Source organism: Propithecus coquereli, unplaced genomic scaffold (genome assembly GCF_000956105.1).
Source record: "Propithecus coquereli isolate 6110/MARCELLA unplaced genomic scaffold, Pcoq_1.0 Scaffold85, whole genome shotgun sequence".
Classification (NCBI taxonomy): domain Eukaryota; kingdom Metazoa; phylum Chordata; class Mammalia; order Primates; family Indriidae; genus Propithecus; species Propithecus coquereli.
This window is the reverse complement of record NW_012154729.1, coordinates 3,414,695-3,435,844: the sequence shown is the minus strand read 5'-3', so window position 1 is coordinate 3,435,844 and position 21,150 is coordinate 3,414,695.

Genomic DNA, 21,150 nt, shown 5'->3' with positions numbered 1-21,150 from the left:
TTTATATTACAAGCTTAACTATCATCTTTCGTCATGGGATTTGTCCTGTGTTGACCATATTCATTTCATATTCAAGATGGATGTTCTTCTAGCCCCTTTGCTGGCTTGCCCAGATTCCTTTCAATAAGGGTCCTGTAATTAAGGTTGGGAGGCGTGGTTGTTGACTGAGTACCCTGCAGATTGCTCATTAACATGCCATCTGAACAATTTAATAACCTTTTTAATTAATCTAAAATTGGCATGTCCCTCTTCAGGCTACAGTGCAGCTTTTGCAAGTGTTGGTCTCTTGGTAGTTCTCAATTTAGCTTATTATTTGAAACCTAAATCTGCCCAGGCTAATAAGCGTGACCAATGCCTCTTACCCAAACCACGTAGGAGTCTCCATCTGCACTTCACTAAAGAATGAGAGGAACAGATGTCTTCCGGTGATATTCTGGTTGTTGGCTTTTTAAAGAAGTTCCCATCAGTCTAGAAATGAAAGAAAATAATTTATAAAGTGATCGAAAGTTACTTTTTGCTTTCACTTTCTTTCTCTTTAATTATTATTATTATTATTATTATTATTATTATTATTTACATTTTATTTTCGGGTTTGATGCTTTAGAACCTTTCTTTTTAATTAGTTCACACTTTGGTGCTAGACATAATTGAAATAATTTCATGGCTTCTGGTAATTGGATATTCTGAACATTTAGTATTCCTGAAGAAAATGGCTATTCTAATGGATTTTAAATCTATTATATTTTCGGCAAGGTTGAGCTTGTACTTATTTATTTTTTTAACTTGGAAAGATAGGACTAAGGAACACTCACTCTTCAAAGCTTGAAAAAGATTTTTGTGTGTGCACGTGTGTGTGTTTTTGTATTTCACCCAGCCTAGGTGTCCAATGTTTGAGCTACTTTCCTCCAATCAGACAGAAGAAGATTACCCTAGTTGTTTCTGGTGGCCATAAACATGTTTTCCATAGACCTTCTTTCCAGTCTGCCAGTTGCATTCATCATGCTCTGTGCACTTCTTTTCTACTTTGAGACTCACTTGATTTTGCCTAAGACAAATGCTCCTAGCTGCCATTACTGAGAATCCCAACCATCCATTCTTAAAATAAACATGAGCTGAGTGCTAGTATGTGCCAGGTACTACACTAGGAGTTTATGAAAATCCAGCATCTTTGGTCTTTGCTTAGGCTGCTGTTTCAAACACTTGCCAAAAGCCTATTCCTGAAGCAGGACAGCCTATTCCTGAAGGCAGTCCATACAAGAGGATTTGAATGCCATCACCCCAATCTTATGGTCCTTGTTGACATCAGCACTTTAAAGCAGCTTGGTGCCTGATAAAAATCTCTTACAAACATTCTCTACCTCTTGCAAAACAAAGGAAGGTTTGAAATACAGGTTTTCCAAGCTATACTCCCTCCATCAAAGACTTCAAGATTTTAGCATGAGACTTGTCTCCCTTTCAGCTCTGGGCCACCTGCTGGGCAGCCATCTATGTGAGATGAAAACTTGTCCCAAGAGCACTGCCTGGGAATGGAAGCTCAACCCTGTGATAAGGTTGTGGGAGGTCTGCTTCTCTGACCCACATCAGTTGGCTTGAAGATAAAACATTTTGCACCTGGAAGTGCCAAGTTCTATCAAAGTTTGCCTCAAGCCAGTCCATGCACTGCTACCTCCTACTCAACAGGATCAAAAAAATCAAGAAAGTAACTGTGATGATTTGCTTGGAAACTTGTGATCTTCCACAGACCTTGAAGAGCAAGTCAACATACTCCAATGCAAGTCCTGGCCTCTGGCAGTAAGCCATTTCATCCTTTCAGGACACAGAGGTCCCAGCCACCATAATGCCCTGGGTTCCTGCTCCTAAGCCCAAATGTGGATGCACTTCACAGAAGGAGGTGGAGGAAGACAAAGTCCAGCTATTGGTGGACTGGGAGATGGTGCTTAGCACTGTTTGTAAACAAGGAAGGAGCCTGATTCCACCTGTACCCACTGAAGGTTGGATTATCCATTTTACATTATATGAGTTTGTTTTGCTGATGTTTGAGAATGTTGGAGAAGAGGCTGCCACTCTTAAAAAAAAAAAATATCAAATGTACTCACAGACCAAGTGACTGCCTGTATTTCACATCAGCTCCAAGTTAAGAACCACATGTCTTCCAGCCACACTCCAAATGTTCGTGCCACGTTCACGCATGCCTCACTAATGTGGATAAGGGCTCAGTCCCACCACAGGTCTTCTTGCAAAGAGTCGCTGTTGGAGTGCTCCTCTCCTCTCGCATATCTTCTCTTCCGTCTGTGAATGGAGAGCAAGGCACACAACTGACAGTGGAAAGCACTAGAGAGTGTGTTATACAAAAACAAACAGAAGAGGTCCTTTTGGCGTATCTTTTTAATTGGAAGGAGAGGTAGGCTTTTGAGTGACAATATTTGCTAGATTTTTCTAAATATAGCAGCTTTAAAGCCAGAGGGCCAACAGGTATATGGAAAAACGTATGGGGCTCGAATCTTTAGTCCATAAGACATGTCCTTGGATGAGACATTTAACCTCTTTGGCTCACAACAGCCCCTCTATAACCTGAGAGCATTGGGCTGTTGAAGAATTAATTGCGATAAAGCACACGATTCATAAGAAATATAGTTTTCTTCTTCCCTCGCCCTTTAAAGGTTAGAAAGGGAAGGAAAGAAAACCCACCACGGAGGGCTCACCCCTGCTCTCCACCCTCCCGCACAGCAATCTGTGCACAGCAATGTTTACTAAATCGTGCACAGAGAGAAGATCTGTGGTTTTTCTCCCTCAATCCCTTCCTCAAGTCCCTCTCTCAGAAACTTACTCATTAAAATCTACTTTTTGGTGTGTGTGAGGGGATGGGAGGGAGTCACACTTGGCAAAATGTCGGGTTGACTTCTGTGCCCCTGCTTGTGTCGGCAGAAGCTCTGCCTGGGCAGGCTCCACTCTGCCGAGTGTTTTTCTGTCATTTTTAAAAGGAGAACAGCAAAGATGCAAATTGCTGAGGCTGCTGGGGAGACGGGCACACAAAGAGGCAATTCAGACTGACGAGTGTGCAGGGAGGAGGGGAGCATGTGGTGGCTGCGTGACTTTGGCATGCTGGCCCGCTGGGGAGGGGGGCGAAGGCAGGGGGACATTCTTCAGGTCCTTTCTTCTCCCCTTTGTTAGCAGATGTATTGGGCTTGTTAAGAAGGAAGGAAACACTGGTGAGGCTGGGTGGCCTCAGGATTCCGGACTCCAATCATCTCCCCCTCCTGGGATCCCCTGAGAACCCTGTGGACAGGATCCTTAGAAATGCAGAGGCGAATAACATCTTTGCATAAGGTGGCAGGAATATGACACAGGACATTACAGAGGCTGAGAGAGCCACCCTGCTACCCCTCCCCACCTCCCCACCTCCACCCCAGGCTGCTCAGAGTAAAAACACCATTCCTGCCATGAGCTTTTCCCCCCTTCACCTGACCTCAATACGTGCCCCCAGGAGGGTGGGTTTTTGATTCTGGAAGGGGCAGAGCATTATAGTGTTCGGAGATCTGGGTTCTAATTCGAGCTCTAATTGGCACCGTGACTCTGGGCAAGTCCCTCTCCCTGTCTGGGCCTCAGTTACCTCTTCTGTAAAATACGGGGGCTGGGCGACAGGGCAGTCTTCAGAGCCCCATCCTGCTCTGACAGTCTCAAACTCAGCGGCTCTAATTGCCTCATTAGAACACCAGGGAATGCCTTTCTAGTAATTGTCTTCCTGGCTCCTGTCTCACCCACTCCCTACTGGGCTCTGCCTCCAAGGAAACAAAAGCAGCTGCTCTCTCCTCTGGGGTTTCCTCAGCCCTTCTTGACAGCATATGTGCAGAGGCATTCTCTGTCTGTCTTCCCCACGCTGTCTGCGCCCATTTCTGAGGGCCGGGGAGGGCAGGTGGTGCTGCTTTTGAGCCCAGCGCCTTTCTTTTCTGCTTCTTTTGCTAGCGTAGCTGGCCTGTATCCCAGGTGAGATTAAAGTTGCATTTATTACTCCCTACCCTGCTCCTGGATTTGGCGGGGGCGCTTTACGAACAAACCATGTGCCTTGTTGTTGCGATCAAAGCGCTCAGCATCCCCTGGAAGGCGGAAATGGCTCGGAAGCAAATGGCAGTGAATGGATGGAGAAGGTTAATCTCATATGACTGTCCCCAAAGAAATACACATTCAGGGATTTGACAGCTGCCCTTTGGAAATGGTCTCTTTGCTATAAACCAGGATATTTCATTTCCTATGTATTAAGAAATAGGCACAAAAGGAGTTGACAATGTGGTTTAAAAATTAGCCAAACGAACTGGCCCTATGAGTTTCTTACAAAACTCTCAATGTTTAAGAGTGTGCTGTGTTTCTAAGAAGTCAGGAAACAGTTTCTGCTGTGTGCTCACCTGGGCATGTACAGGGCTAGCCAGGCAACAGATCAGAGATCTGGAGGGACTTGGTAGGAAACTCGGGTCTAGTTGGAGACCAAAGAAATTGACAAATCTGGAGGAATCCAGAACATCAGAGGTCTAAAATAGACTTAGTCTAGGGAGGCAGCCACAGATGGAAGATCACATGAATTTTGGGAGGTCTTGGCAGGTGGGGTCTAGAGATCAGCAAGGAAGAGACTGTGGCCCCAGCAGGTAAGAGACATTATAGTGATTTCTGACCCTGGAAAAGAGCAACTGCTCTCAACCCTTCTTAACTTCCCTGTGGAAGGCAGGTGGTCATGGTTAACAGGTTTGTGTTTGAAGCCAGAGCTTTGTAGGTAATAGCTGTTTCTGATTTATTAATAGCCTTTGCTGAGCCCTGTCATCTGAGGTTGAAGAGTGCAGGTTCTGCCATTGGATGGAAGGGGTTCAAATCACAGATCTGCCAGTTTACTAGCTGTTACCCTGTGCCTCAATTTCCTCATATGGGACTAATATTAATAATAGCAATTGACTCAGAAGATCGTTGGGAGGATTAAAAGTTCCTAGAGTATGCTTAATACATTGGAGGGTTCAACAAATGTTAGATACCATTAAATTTTTGACCTTTATTGAGATATCTAATAAAAACCAGAGGACAAAAAGATATTTGAGATGATTTAGCATGCATCAGAATCACCTGGAAGACTTGTTAAAGCAGTTTGCTGGGACCCAATCCCAGAATTTCTAATTTACTGGATGTGGGATATGGTTCATGGAACATACTTTGAGAACTGCTGCTCTATATGCTATACACAAGACATGTGTACAAATGAGACCATTATTTATTTAACAAACACCCAACTGGCACTTACCAAGTGCCAGACTTTGCACGCATACACATGGTATTACAAACTCTGACTCATTTACTTCTTACAGCAATCCTATAAGGCAGGTTCCATTGTGCCCACTTTATAGATGAGAAAACTGAGAGACTGAGTAACTTATCCAGACACTCTCAGGTGGTAAGTGACCGTGTTACAAAAATCAATAAGTGAGACAAGAGAGGTAAACCCTTCAACGGAGGCACAGAGATTTCAGGGTTTTTAGGCAATGTCGCTGCCTCCCTGGTTCTGATTTGTGCAGCTGGACTCTGCATGCAGGCTTAGGTCCTAGTCGGAACCCCGTGGTAAGGCAGATGTAGGTGCAGTAAAAGGACCAAAGACTCTGGCGCCAAACTAGGGTTAGAATCCCAGCGCTGCCACGTGAGAGCTGTGCTGCTTTGAGCAAGAGGATTCACTTTCTGGGCCATTTTCTTCATCTAAAAGAAGAAGAAAAAGGATGAAAACACTAACACCTAACTAGGGGGGGTTTGGTCAGGAACAAAATAAGGGAACTGACATGAAGTCCTTAGGAAAGAACAGATGCTCACGGAAGGTTAGTCTCTTTCACGTTTTCCTCAACTCTCTGGGCTCGCATCTTCTTGTGCCATCAATGAAGGCTTTTTGCCTTATGGTGATAAGTATTAATTTCGCCCAAATGACTTTTTCCGCAACCCGATTTCCATTTCTCTTTATCGATTTAAAGCATTTTATGATGTCTGAATTAGAAAATAGCTTGGATCATTTATTCTTGGCTGTGTATCCAAGTCACCTGGGATTTAAAAAAAAACAAAAACAGTTACAGTGTTTTGACATCATATGGTAGATTGAATTTTTCTTCAAAAATATTCTCTAGTAACTTCCGTGGGAAGAACATACTTCCTCCCTCTGATTTTAGCCTAGGCTTTGGTTTGGCCAACTGGATGCTAACAGACATGATGTAGTTAAGGCATCCTCTGCCGTTGCCACGAGAAGACGTGCCCAACCTGGCATGCTGGGCCCTGGAGCAGGATAAGATACACACAGCTTAGGATTGGGCTACCCCAGTGGAGGCCAGCTCTCATCAGGCAACCCACTGCTGACCCCTAGATGTGACTGAGCCAGCTGAGGTCAGCTGATATCAGTGAGTCTACAGCCTTGTGACCTAAATACTAAATTGCTATATGTCACCGAAATGTTGCGATTCTTTGCTAAGGGCTTAATTTTAGCTCCATCTCTAGGTATTCTGAGTAACAGCAGGCTTGGGGGCCAGGAATCTGTCTCTAAAAGCTCCCCCAGGTGATTCTGATATTAGCTAGGTTTGGAAACCACTGATCTCATGGACTCTCCTCTTCTTTTAGAGAGAGAAGCTGAGATCCAAAGAGGTAAAGGGATTTGCCTAAAGTCCCTGGGGTGGGGTGGGGGGCTAGTATTAGAATCCTTGGAATTTTAGATTAGTCTTCTCTCTACTATATCACCCTGTTCCCATAAAAAGTCAACATGGAAGAAGAAATTGTTCATGTTCCCATAACTTAGATGCTTTGGGCAGGAGTATTTCAACCCCATACTGATACCAACCCTTTGAAACCCACTGATGAAAGTAAATGCACAACAGAAAAAGTATATTGACTTTGGTTGTAATTGTATTTACTGTGTCAAACGACTCAGCTTGAGTGAAAATGTGGTCACTAGATCATGCACTTTAGAGGGAATTTAAAGTATGGTATTCTTTTTCAACTCAGAAAGTTTATGCGATTTCTAGGCAATTATTTCCTGTAGGAATAAAAATATGCGTTACTCTTTCATCCTCTTCCTCTTGCTGCAGTTCCTCCTCATTAGTGGTCTCCTTCCTCTGGAGCTGCAGTAATACGCTCAAAGCAGTGAATCTATTACAGTTGAAGTTCGTCCTGTAGACCTGACAAAAATACAGATTGGGAAGCTAAAATGTCTATCTCAATACAGACTAATACTTAGTGAGCACCTGCTATGTGCCCAGCCCTATGCAAACTGCTCTCGCACATGCTATTTCATCAAGTGTCCAGAAATTGACAAGGAATGGGCAGATCTATGCAGATTGTGTAGAAGGAAAAGACGAGAAAAGAGACACCAATGGCTTGAAGCTGTTATTGCAGACTCCTTTTGTGACATTTCTCTATTTGCCAACATTCTCCTGTCTAATCGCCCCCATCTGTTAAATAGTGAAGAATCATCCCTTCCCCATATCAGCCCTCTAGCCTAAACATCACCTTTCCCCACTCTGTTTACTCTCCCAGGAACTACTTAAGTAAATAAAGCCAGACAAGGTGCTAAATATTTCTTGGCTGAACCAGGCAGGAACAGGGATTCTTTCTTGGTTGAAGGCTTTTACTGCTTCCCATGTGGGTCATTACAATGTTCTCCCAACTCTGCTCCCTTCCTATTTCTCTCCTGTGTAATCTCTCTTACCCAACTCAACTTTCAAAGGACCACACCCCCCAGGACCAGAGCTCCCTGAGGAGAGTCATTCATGTGGACTTCCCTGCTGAAAATCTTCACCTGCCCTTCCTTTATTACATTGCCAGACTCCCCCACAAAACTACTCCGTCTGCTCTAGGCAATGCCACCACTAACTCCTTACTCTCCTACTTTTTCCTTCCTGACTGGGCTACACATACATGCGTATGTGCATACCCCCCGACATGTGCCATGATAATCTCTGCTTTCTTACCTTTCCGCAAGCTGTCTTCCTTCCCTGGGAATCTTTGCCTCCACATTTAGATGGGCGTGAGATAACAGGGAGTGGTGGGGAGTGTGACAAACTGAGGAAAACACACCATGTCTAAAGGGCACAGCCACTCTGAGGCTGTTGGAGCAATTGGACACCACCATGCCACGGTGTGGATCAGGGTGGACATGCCTTCTGCATTTTTAGAAGCTAGATATCCAGATTTTATGTGAAATCTCCAGAGTCTTAAAGGCATAGAAATAAATAAACAAAAACAAAGAAAAATTTTGTGCGCCAAATAATAGAAATCCTGCTCTGTACCTTTTGCTTATTCAAATCCTACCAAACCTAGGAGCCCAGCTTAGGCCTCCTCTCTCCTCCGAGGTCTTCCTTGATGAGTCTGATTGCTGTGCTCTTCCCTCTCTAAACTCCTCTGGTATTAATACAAAAGGAGGTAGCTGGATGGTAATGAGCACAAAGTCTGGAAGCACCACCACCTACTGGCTGTGCAACCTTGGGCAAGGTAATTAACCTCTCTAAGATCACTTTCCTTATTTCCAAAAGGGAGAGGGTAACCATAGTATCTATTTCATAGGTATGTGATCAAGATTGAAAGAGATTAGAAATATACAATATTCAGCATAATATCTGACACATAGTAAATTCTCAGTGAATGCTAGCTCTTATTACTTCTATTCTACAACCTCAGGTATCATCACATAGTAGTGGAAAGAGGATTCTAGAGCCTGGTGTCCAGGATTAAAATCCCAGCTTCACCACTTTCCAGCTGTGTGATTTTAGGCAAGTTACTTAAACTCTCTGTGTCTTAGTTTTCTCATCAGTAGAATGCAGATAATAAGATCTTTTGAGTTATTTTGAAGACTGAGTAAATATTTGTAAGTCCTAGAACAGTATCTGACACATAGTACCTTGTAAGTCTTAAAGAAAACAAAATGTACCTAATTATTACATCATATATTGTTCTCCATTTGCTTTCTATATATTAGTTTTGTGTATAGCAGTGGCCTGCACACTACAGCTTTCAGAACATATTTGGCCTTTTGCCTGTTTCTGTAAATAAAGTTTTATTGGGACACAGATGTGGCCCTTTGTTTATGTATTGTCTATGGCTCCTCTTGCGCTTCACTGGGAGAGCAATGTGACAGAGACTGATGTCCTACAAAGTCTAAAGATGTCCTATATGGCCCTTAACAGAAAAAGTTTGCTGACCCCTGGTCTATACTACTAGATTGTGAGCTTTTCAAAAGTAGAGATGTGAGACAGTCTGTTAATATTCCTCAAGGCACCTAAGAGATGGATGAATAAAAAGGAAAAGTATAGAATCTTATAGTTGGAAATGACCTTGAAGTCATGTGGTCAAATTTTCTGCCCAAAGCAAGAATTTTTGCAGGAGTATCTCTCACAGGTTAATAGGTATGTTGGTTTGCAATTGTCAAACTGTTCTAAAACTTAGTGGTTTAAAACAACATTCTCACATATAGGTTTGCAGGTTGGCTAGGTGGCTCTGATTCATGGGTCTCTTATACTCCTCTTGGGACCTGAGAGTTAGTCAAGGCATGTTCTTCTCATGGAGATGACAGACATATAAGAGGGCATATCCAACCATACAAGCACATTTCAATCTCAATTGGAAGTCATGTAATATCTACCACCTTCCAATTGGCTAAAGAGAATCACATGGTTAGGTTCTACATCTTGGCTTTATTTCTAGTGTTTTATCTGCACCCATGCTTCTTGTGGAACAGTGGTCCCCAACGTTTTGGTACCAGGGACTGGTTTCATGGAAGAAAATTTTTCCACGAACCCAGGGGTGGGGGATGGTTTTGGGATGATTCAAGCACATTACACTTATTGTGCAGTCAAACCTCTCTGCTAATGATGATCTGTATTTCCAGCTGCTCCCTAGCACTAGCATCTCTACCTCAGCTCCACCTCAGATCATCAGGCATTAGATTCTCATAAGGAGTGTGCAACATAGATCCATCGCGTGCTCAGTAAGTTTCCTGCTCCTGTGAGAATCTAATGCTGCCACTGATCTGACAGGAGGTGGAGCTTATGTGGTGATGTGAGCGATGGGGAGCAGCTGTAAACACAGATGCAGCTTCACTTGCTCGCCTGCCGCTCACCGCCTGCTGTGTGGCCTGGTTCCTAACAGGCCATGGACTGCTACTGGTCCATGGCCTGGAGGTTGGAGATGGCAGCTATAGAGCATAGAAGCATCTTTTAGAGTGTCAAGGATACTCCTTAGCTCAAATACTTTGTCTCACCATTTTTTATAACTGACAGCTACACATGATAGCTACCATTTATTGAGCATCTACTAATTTTCAGATCCTGTACCTAGTGTTTTATATATTGCTTTTAAACTTTGTAACCAGCCTTCAAAGTAGGTATTATCAACCCTCTTTCTCCTTGAGAAAAGTGAGAACCAGAAAGGTTAAGTTATCCAAAGTTATACCACTTAAAAGTGGCAGAGCCTGTTCACCTCCAAAGTCACTATACCATGTTATCAATTTCACATGCTGATGAGAATTTTTTTTTTTTTTTTTTAGAAAAAGGGAAGGATGGCTGTGCACGGAATATGGAAAAACAATCTATAGTTTATCCAGAGATGAGCACTCAAATGTCATGTGTTCCTTCTTGTAGTCCCAGAGCCTAACTGAGTAAACTGCATCCAGTAGGTGCGTAATTAAACGCTAAAAACGCTGAATGATTACTCCTGTTTTGGAGAATGCATTGCCTCTTGAGTCATTTTTCCTCAGCTCGAGTTGTGATACTATTCTTTCTAACCTTGCGCCAGTTATCAATGTATTGGCTCTCACCTCCAAATTCAGCCTTCTGTTCCTCTTCTGAAATAACTGGGCGCTAACTAGTTCTCCTTTACAGAGAGCGTGGTATTAACCTTTGCCAGGAGAGGGCGCTGGAGGGACACTGAAGGAGGAGGGGGCTTCTCTTTCTGGTTCTGGTGTGTGGCCTTTTCCTTCTAGCTGCTGGTGCATGGTCCCTCAGCAGCGGGGGGTCAGGGGTGGGAGTAGGAATGAGGGATGGGTGGACATATGGTTCAGCTATGTCCCAGCCATATCCCCAAAGTGTGCAGTCCGTTGGCCAACTCGCAGCCCCAGCCTGGGCCCTGTGACCACCTTGGCGAGGCGGGGCTCTCCCAGTGTAATACTGCGCACTTGAGACTTGATGCTCCAGCCTGCAGACGTGTCCCGCCTACCTCTGTGTGCTGACCCCCAGCATCAACTCACCTGCTTCCAGGAGGGTTGTTTCCTGTTTGCTCCACAACCGTAGGCCAACTGTGGCCCTGGGAACCCAACAAACTTCTCAGCCACCCATTTTCTCTAATCAGGGACAATTCCCAGCTGTGGGTACTATGCCTCAGCCCTGCGGTACCCTTTAGAGTAAATCTTTGTATTAATATTAACTCTCCTATCATAGTATAATAATTTTTTATATTACACTTCCTCTTTTTAAATCACTATGTGATTTCTGTCTCCTAATTAAACCCAGACTGATATATACCTTGAGTCTAAACCTAACTCCTTGATAACTTAGACGTTCTGGTTGTATTGTGTTCTCTGGATCTACATACGCTATATTTGCTTCTTTTCTTATCAACATGCTATTTGGTGCTTAAGAGATACTTATTGAAGAGGCTTGAGATCACATACAGCCTGGATAGATGTGTGTTTGCACAGCCTTTTAACTTAGAGATTATGTGGGTTGTGAACTAGACTGTTGCTTATTAACATGGTATATGTGGTAAAGGATCATTTTTTAAAAAATTTAATTTCTAAATCTATCATAAGCAAATAGTTTTGTAAATCATAAAAATGAAGTGCTAGAAAAACGAAATATAAGAAAGACATAAAAATATAAGCTCAATTTTTTTTCAGTATTAGATTCGAAAGACATATAATTACCGTATCAAACTGCTATAAAAGTTTCTAAATGTCTACCCTCAGTTTCTGTACTTGTGTCTAGTCGCCATGGGCTGATAACGGAGTATGTGACCACACTTTAAACAGCACTCTTCCGGGCTATTGCACCAAAGCTAGGAGTCATACTGTGTTCTACACCCTGATTCTCGAGTCTAATCTTCTTGTTGCACCTTGCTTGCATTTGGGGGTTTGCCTTACTACCCCAGGGAGACAGTGACAGGATTCTCATCCACCCTCTGGTTCTGTCCACGCGCCTTCTCCCTCCAGCACACCCTCCTACCCAGCATCACTTCCATGGTCCATTCTATCCCATTGCAATAACAATGTTTTTTTTTCCATGCATACAGTCTCTCTTCCATTTATCAGGAAGCAGTAGCTATGGCAATAAAATGTCTCCATATTTTCCCGGGCTCTAGGCCACTGAATTCAGAAACAGACACAGGACCACTCTCCACCCACCACCTCCATGTTTGCAGCTGACAAGAGCCAGAAGCTGAGGGTTATTTGCATATGTGACTTGTCTTGATAGCATGGGTTGTACCTACCAGTAGAGCCAAAAACCATGTGTCAAAGCTTGCATTTAGCCAATCAGACAGGAAAATACAAATGAACTGGCTGGGTTGTCCAGCAAAAATACCATAATTGTAGCTTTGAATGTTAAAATAGAGGTGAGCTATAGTTCCCAATCTCTCTGTCCTTCCATTCTGATGTGGGCACCTGTCTCTTAATTATTATCATTATACTAGTCTGTCTAAAATTATATTTGTAAAATTCTTTGTAATTCATGGTAATTCCACTGAATTTATTTCCCCATCTCTCCTCTGGATTTGTGTCCCACTTTCCCAGTTCAGTTTGTCTGCCAGAGGATTGATTCTGTATTCAGTAGAGCTTCTACTCCATTGTTGGTGCTCACTAGATTGTAATAGAAACGCCATGCCACCAGACTGTGAGTCAAAGCTGTATTACGTTGATACAGCCCCAATTTTACAGATGCTGCGCAGTGCCAAAGAGCTTTAATAAAACACCCAAGGTCACAGAGCAAATCCAATGTAGAATCAAGGGTGGGACCAGCTGTTGTGAATTCTGAGCCCACATCTCTTTTCATGGTATCAGACTGCCTCTCAAAACCACAAGAGATACTCTTATCAGTGTTGTTTGGTGGCTGTTCAGTTCACTGCAGTCGATACTGTCAAATGAAATCTTCAAATGCCAGAAGTATGCTGTCAGACACTCTTCACCTTTACAAACGCCGGCGTTATAAACAGCAGCAGCGGCGCAGACACAGCCGAGAAATCTATAGCCACAGTTAATGCTGGTTGTTAAAAGTATGCCTGCTTGGAAGTTGTTCTAGGATGACAATGATCAATGCTGGCATTCATTAAAACAATAGTGACAAAAATAACAAGAACCACAACCCAGCTGAAATGAAATCTAAGTTACCAGAAAGGTGGTCTGTGGCTCCTGTAGAGAAACTGGAAATCATGTCCCAAACAACCCAAATAATCCAATCAAAATGATGGCGATGTCAAATATGCTTTTTCCAGACACTTTTTCCTTCCTCCCTCCTTCATTCCTCCCCTCCTTGCCAGGATACTCTGATCACTTCTCCCCTCCTTCCATCCCCTGATCATTCATATTGGGTCAGGGCTAGTTGAAGTAGAACTATGGAGAACCGAATTGAAGATAATTTAATGTAAATTGTCAGCATGCATTCTAGCATTTAAAGTGTATTGTGTAATCATTCAGAGCAAATACTGTGATGGGTGTTTTCTCCACCTTTGCTCTAATTCTTACATCAGTCTTGCAGGGTAAATTTTAATTTCTCCATTTTATAGATGAGGAATCTGAATCTCAGAGAAGGCAACTTGCTCATGATCTAGATGGGCTTCAAACTTGGGTCTTGTTGGCTCTAAGTCTTATCCTTCTTCCCTGTTTCTCACCTTCCCTTTAAGAAGCGATAAATTATGTTAATTAACAGTAGTGGTTTATTTATTTATCTTTAATACCAAGTATTGGTGCATGGTTGGGGTTGCAATAATCATCGATGTGAATTGGCAAACCCTGGATACTAAAAGCAGAATTAAAAAGAAATGAAAACTCAGTATTCTGACTCTGATTTATAGGTTTTGTTTTTAGATTATTAACTGCTAATCATAAAGTCAGCAGAAAATGATGAGAAAAGAATCATCATTTTCCTGGGATTCCAAGTAATTTGGTCTTCCTCATTTTAAAGTGTGACTGTTGGGAGCATGAGAAGGAATTCGGGCTGGGGAGAATGAGGCTTTGGGAGATGGAAAAGCTTTCTTTGTTTTACCAGCATCTCCTACTCTGCCCTCAATTCCATGGTGTGTATGGAATCCCAAACCTATTCACTTTTTTGGCTAAATTAGACTAAGTAAAACAGATTTGGGAATTCGCCTTGTCCATGGGGTTGGTGGATGTCTGTGATATCTGTGGCTAATTTAGGGTAAGGCAGAAGCAGTCATAATTATAAGAATATCTTGAATGCGTTTGATTTCTTTCTTTATTTTTAGGAGATCATGGCATTACAAAGGCTTATTCATAGAATATATTGACACTGAATTCTTTCAGAATTGGTAAGTAGCAGTTAATGACTTCATTTTGCAGATGGCAAGACTGAGGCTTATGGCCACATTACAAGACCTGCTTGGGGAAATGTAGGCAATGATGGGGAAAATAAGCCAAGATCTGGAACTTCTACTTCTTTATTTGATGTCAATTTAACAATATATTAGACTTTTGGATATTGCTGGTATTCCCTTCATTGCAACCATTTTAATTTTATAACAAATTTCTGGCTGAAGTATATAGAAGTACCGTTGAAACAGTGTTTCTATAATTGAATTCTAACACTGAGTGAGGCATATTCTGCTCAATCAGCAATGAATATGTGAGAGAGAATGTTCTAAATGACGTCAGGCAGGGTTTTGGGTCCTGTGAGGACACTAGGGAAATATGAGACATGATCCTACCTTCACAATGCTCAGGGTCTGACTTGGGAAACTAAATTTCACTCTTATGAAGTAATAACAGCACAAAATATGTGACGCTGACAAAAATAATAAGAGGGGTCAAAGGGACAGGGAGAGTGACTGGAAGCTCCATGGAAGATGCAGTTGTTGAAACTTGAAGAGTGGATCAATTTCAACCAGGACACAAGGAGAGAAAGAAGGAACATCCCACACAACATTTGTGTTGTTCTTTGTAGTTGGCAAAGGACTTTCACGTTTGTCATGGGATTGATCCCAACAGTAACGCAGCAGGGGGTGCTATTATTATTATTCCTGATCTACAGAAGTAGAACCTAAAGCTCAGAGAGGCTAAATTGACTTTCTAAGATGACACAGCTTGTGAGCAGTAGACCATGGAGTCAGACCTACATGTGATGCATGCTCCTTGCATGCCAGATGCATGCCAGATTCTGAAAGGTTATAAAACCAGGCTGAGGGGAATCATGTTATTCCTAGACTGGGGGTAAAATGTGATGAAAACAGTACAGGGGGTTGGAACTATAGGGAGGTGATCCGGAAATCTCCCCCAGCCAGCAAAGCACCTGTGCTACCTCTGTCACATGTGCATGACACCTGGTTGTTGTAACCTGTCCATTTCTGATCTGTCTGTCCCCTCGGTTTTGAGCTTCTGGACGGCATGACTTCACCTTTGGTATCACTCAGGTCCAACAAACACACTGCTCATCACATAGGAGGTGCGAATAATATTTTGAATGAATAAATGAAGTAGCTATGGCTTTGATCTTGGCATCGAGTAATGATAATCTAGTGACAACAGTGGGATTGGAGCAGTACAGGAGAATCTGAGGGAACCAGTAAAGTAAGAAGCAATAAGATTATCAAGGAAGAGCCTATAGGCTCTCCTGATATTCTGTTTCTCAACCTTGATGGGAAGATTCAATGGTGTTTGTTTTATTATCGTTCAGTAAACTGGACATATACATTTACACATTTTATATTTCAACAATAAAATGGAAAAATGTTTAAAAATAGAAAAAGTAGATAACATTTGGTGACAAGCTTGGTATGAATGATAAAGGAGAAGGAAATAACAAAAACAACTTCAAATTTCCTAGTGTAACACACAGAATAATTCTCTGCTGGAAATGGAGTACTTGGAGGCGGAGGTGAAAAGGTCAACTTCAGACGTTTTCAGGGAGCTGGGCACTTGAGGTCAAGTGTTGGAGCCACTTCTCCATCCTGGGAAGTCTCCTGTTCCCTTTGCTCCCAGGCCCCGCGTCCTGAGGATTTGACTTCCTCCCCTTTCTTCTTTCAAGTGGTAGCATCTGCTTCATGTTCAGGGTTTCCCCTCTCCCCAAACAGATTTGGTAGCTGGATTTGGTAGCCCCTCTCTTCATTAATGTTTCCCTTAATAAATTCATAGAGGCTTTCATTTAGAGATTTTACTGCTGACCTCTGGGATACTATAGATAAGGGTTAGCAAAAATTATAAGCACTTGGGAAGTTAAAAGTTTGCAGATGTCTTGCGAAGTTCTGTGCGTGATAGTCCTAAAATATTGTTTCTGTCTCCTTTTCTTACATTGTACTCAGAAGTCTCTTAGTGGGTTCTGGGAGGCTTTCTTAGATGATTCTAAGTGATAGTCTGAGCTCATCATACATACAACTAATCCTGGTTGTGTGCTTATGATGTGCCAGGCAGTATTCTAAACACATAACCCATATTATCTTGTTTAAACCTCAGAAATTAGCCCGAGAGGTATGTGCTATTATTACCCCTATTTTACAGAGAACAGATGAGGAAATTGAGGCATAAAAAATGTAAACATTGGAGCCTCCGGTCTCATAGCTGGTAGGTAGCAACATTGAGATTTGAAGCCAGGCAGCCTGATTTTAAGGCCTGTGTCTACCTATATTTTAGGTAGATGCTGCTTAGATGTAGCCCATGGAGGGCTGAAGCCAGGAGCTTCTTGAGGTTTGCTGGGATCTGTGGCTCTTTTCTGAGTCTTACATTCCAAGGATGGACCACTTGGGCTCAGGTTGTCATCCCTACCCTTGGGCATTCCTCTCCTAGGCTGTTGTGCCTCCCTGTTGTGCCTCTCTGGCTGGCCCCCAGAAATCCAGCTCTTGTCCCAGGCTCACGCTTTCTCTCTCTCTCTCTCTCTCTCTCTCTCTCTCTCTCTCTCTCTCTCTCTCTCTCCCTCACTCATAGAAAATCCCTTCAATGTCTGGTTTCCATAGATTCTTCCCTTGGGTTTTGAAATCATTCTGCATAGACTTGAAATTGTCTCTCCTTCATCCTTCATTCACTTATTCATTCAGCAAACGTTCAGCAACTTATTATGTGCCAGGTTTGATGCTAAGACTCAAGGGGATACATGGATAAATAATTCATCACCCACATCCAGCAAGGTATTCACAGTCTTATGGGATATGTAGGCATAAAGACACATTCAGTTCACTATAGTAGATGCCATGAAGGAGGTGCGCACACACAGTGAAGGGAACTCATTTGGAGGTTAACTGTGTTGGAAAGTCAGGGAAGGTTTGCAGTAGAGATTACTTTGGATGGGTAGGACTTTCCTGGACTTAACAGGTTGGAGGAAGGTCATTCCAAAGAAATAAAAGAGCACATGCATAATTTATAATGGCAGAGAATCATGAATGTGAAGGTTTGATTCAGTGATTCATTTAATCATCCTTAAATATTTATCGATTGTCTACTCCGTACAGAGCCTCATGCTATGTGCTGGTGATGCCATATAAATGTAGAGTTCTTTGCCCTCAGGGAACTTTCTACCAAGCAGTCATTCCCAGCAAAGGATAGGAGAAAGTACCTAGTAGGTATTTGGAAATGTGAGGTTGGCTGTCACAATAGCTGTTGCACACTAATTATAGGCACTTAGCATTTGGGTACTGGGGATGCCAAACATCCTGTAAGACACTTGGGATTTCCACACATCCAAAATGACAAGAGTGACCTGTTAAGGAACCCTGCGAATAGCTGAAATTATACTCGCCCCCCCACACAGGCATATAACACAAATACATGCATGCACACATGTGTACACACACATATATACACAGACATATATATAGACACACATACACAAAAACACACACACAAACACAGATGTACACACAGAATTGAACTAAGATTCCCAATTTAGTCAGCCAAGGATAGAGAACTCACCAGAAGCAGATGTAGCAAATCTTGAATGGGTTTTAGTCGCCGCTTTGTCCACTATAGTGTGTGTTGCTGGCAGTGACACAGTTTGTATGGGCGTGGAAGGCTTATGTGCAGAAGGAAGGCTTATTATTTACTAATTACTATTTTGGGACAACTGACAGTAATAAACTGTTACCTTCCTTTAAAAAAAGTATTTAAATTAGCCAGGTGTGGTAGCGTGCCTGCAGTCCAAGCTACTTGGGAGGCTGAGGCAAGAGGATTACCTGAGCCCAGGAGTTTGAGGCTGCAGTGAGCTGTGATTATGCCACTGTACTCTAGCCTGCGCAGCAGAGCAAGACTCTGTCTCTAAAGAATATGCACACACGTGCACACACACACATATTTATAAAAATTGAGTTCTCCTGGGTCTTGAAGAAACCCCTCAGTTTCTTCCAGGCCACATGCTAATGGAAGAGAAAGCAGAGACAATACCCATGATGCCCTGGAATATCTCTCTCCCTCGAGCTATTCTGTACCCTACAAAAACCTTCCTTCTGCACAAGTCCAGAAGAAACTAGAAAGGCAGGTCGGGCAAAATCATGAAGCTCCTTCGATTCGGTGCTAAGGATTTTAAACTTTATCCTAAGAGCAATGGGAACCATTGAAGGCTTTTAATTAGGGGAGAAAGGTTTTAAAATGTAATCACAAACCGTAATATTGATGAATTTGAGTATATCAAAATCAAAGATTTCTTTTCAACACAGGCCACACAGACAGCATTGACAGCAGAAATAGAAATCTGTATGTCCACAATCAACAAAAGCTTATTATCTGAAATTAAACAAGATCATTATAAATCCATAATAAAAAATAATAGGAAAAAAATGGGAAATGGGGATAAATGGGAAATTTCCAAAGTAGTAAATCTGGTTGTCTAATAAATAAATAAGCAAATACTCGACCTCACTAACAATCAGAAAGAGACAAATTAAAGCAACAGTAAGACATCACTTTACATGCGATAGATGGGCAAAAATTAGAAAGTCAAATCCTATCAACCATTGGCAAAGATGTGGGGATGCAGGCATCCTTCATGTGCTGCAGAGTGAAGCATCATCAGAACAGCCGTTCTGCAGGGAATATGGCTGTGTGTGATACAATCAAGCTCGTGCACACCTCATAACCCACAAACCCAGCTCCTGAGAACAGACCCCTTAAAAGCTGGCTCAGGTGCTTATGACGATATCCATTGCAGCGGTGTTTGTGCAATGCCAAGCCCTGAGTCAACCCTGTGATGTGTCTGTCACAAGGAGAGTCAATAAAAAACCCAAGGCAAATACAACTGAAGAGCCTAACGTTTGTATCTCTCTCTGTTTCTCTGTGTGTGCCTCTCTCCCGGTGCATGAGTGTGCGCACGCACGACACACACCTGTGGAAGGTAAAATGCAGGATTATACACTGAATTCTTTAGTGTGGAGATGAAGGGAGATGAGGATGGTTAACCTTTGTGCATTTGAGGTCTTAAAAAAGAAAAAAAAGGCAAACAAATGAAAGATTAGCTATAAAATTGATTCCTATCTGTGGTCTTTGCAAATACACATTTATTTATAAATTGTTAATCCATGAACCACTGACAATACTTATTATTTAGAGTTACATAGAGAATTTCTTTTGATCCCCAGTCATAATTCCAAGTAGCCTTTGGGGTCTCTCTTTTACCAAGACTCTACTTAGCACTTTCTTGAGTGTTTTGCTTACATGGTGACCCTCACTGCAAACCATGAGGAATGTGACATAGTCTTCGTCTTATAGTTGAGGGGAAGAGGCTCAGAGAGGTGGAGCAGTGTACCTGCATAGATTGGAATTAAGGTCAATCTAACATCAACAATTGCATTCTTTCCTCAGCACCTGATTTAGTTCACATCTCTGCAGAATATTGTATAAAAGCAGTCGTTATTCTTGGAGCTTCAGAGTGCTTACGTTGCTGACAGAAAAAGGTTGATTTTTTTTTTTTTTTGAGACAAATTTCAATCTGAGGCCGGGCGCGGTGGCTCACGCCTGTAATCCTAGCACTCTGGGAGGCCGAGGCAGGCGGATTGTTTGAGCTCAGGAGTTCGAAACCAGCCTGAGCAAGAGTGAGACCCCGTCTCTACAAAATACAAAGAAATTAATCGGACGACTAAAAATACATAGAAAAAATTAGCTGGGCATGGTGGGGCATGCCTGTAGTCCCAGCTCCTCGGGAGGCTGAGGCAGGAGGATCTCTTGAGCCCAGGAATTTGAGGTTGCTGTGAGCCAGGCTGACTCCATGGCACTCTAGCCCAGACAAAAAGAGTGAGACTTTGTCTCAAAAAAAAAAAAAAAAAAAATTTCAATCTGACAGTGGAGCAGGAGTCCCTTCGACTCTCAAATATCCAATGAACCACACCTGGCAAAGTTCAGACTTGATCTGAGGAAAATGACTTTCTCTTTGAAAAGTGCTATGGTTGGCCTCTCGGCTTTAGTTGACTTGTCTCCTCAGGAGCTCTCCGTGAAGAATTAATTCGCTGGCATAGAGGAATATGATCTTTACAATCTCCCCAACGTCTAGTGCTGTTGTCTCTGTCTCCTTTTTATGTCCTTTCTGTACTGTCCTCAAAACACAGATGGAATCGAACTTGGCTCATGATCCATCAGATACTGTTACGGGAACAACAGCAGCTCGAATCTGTCTCGTGCTCACAGTTTACAAACCCTCCACACACACCCTGTCACCGCGTCCTCGTAATAGCCCCTTGAGGTTTCATTCTCTCCTTTATGCGGAAGAAGAAACGAGGATTCTAAGATGTCACGTGTTTCACCTCAGTGGAGCGTGAATTTGCATCTCACTCCAAATTCCATGCTCTTTTTGTTTAACCATGCCTCCCCTCACGAGAGCCCTAGATAGTTTTTTTCATTTCCAAAGCCTGTTCCCATACTCTCACCCATCATGCCTGTCTTAGAGCGACATTCTAATCCTTGTATAGACTGGGTGACTTGCTCAACATCAGACCGTTAGCTCGAGTGGGAGGGTGGGATTT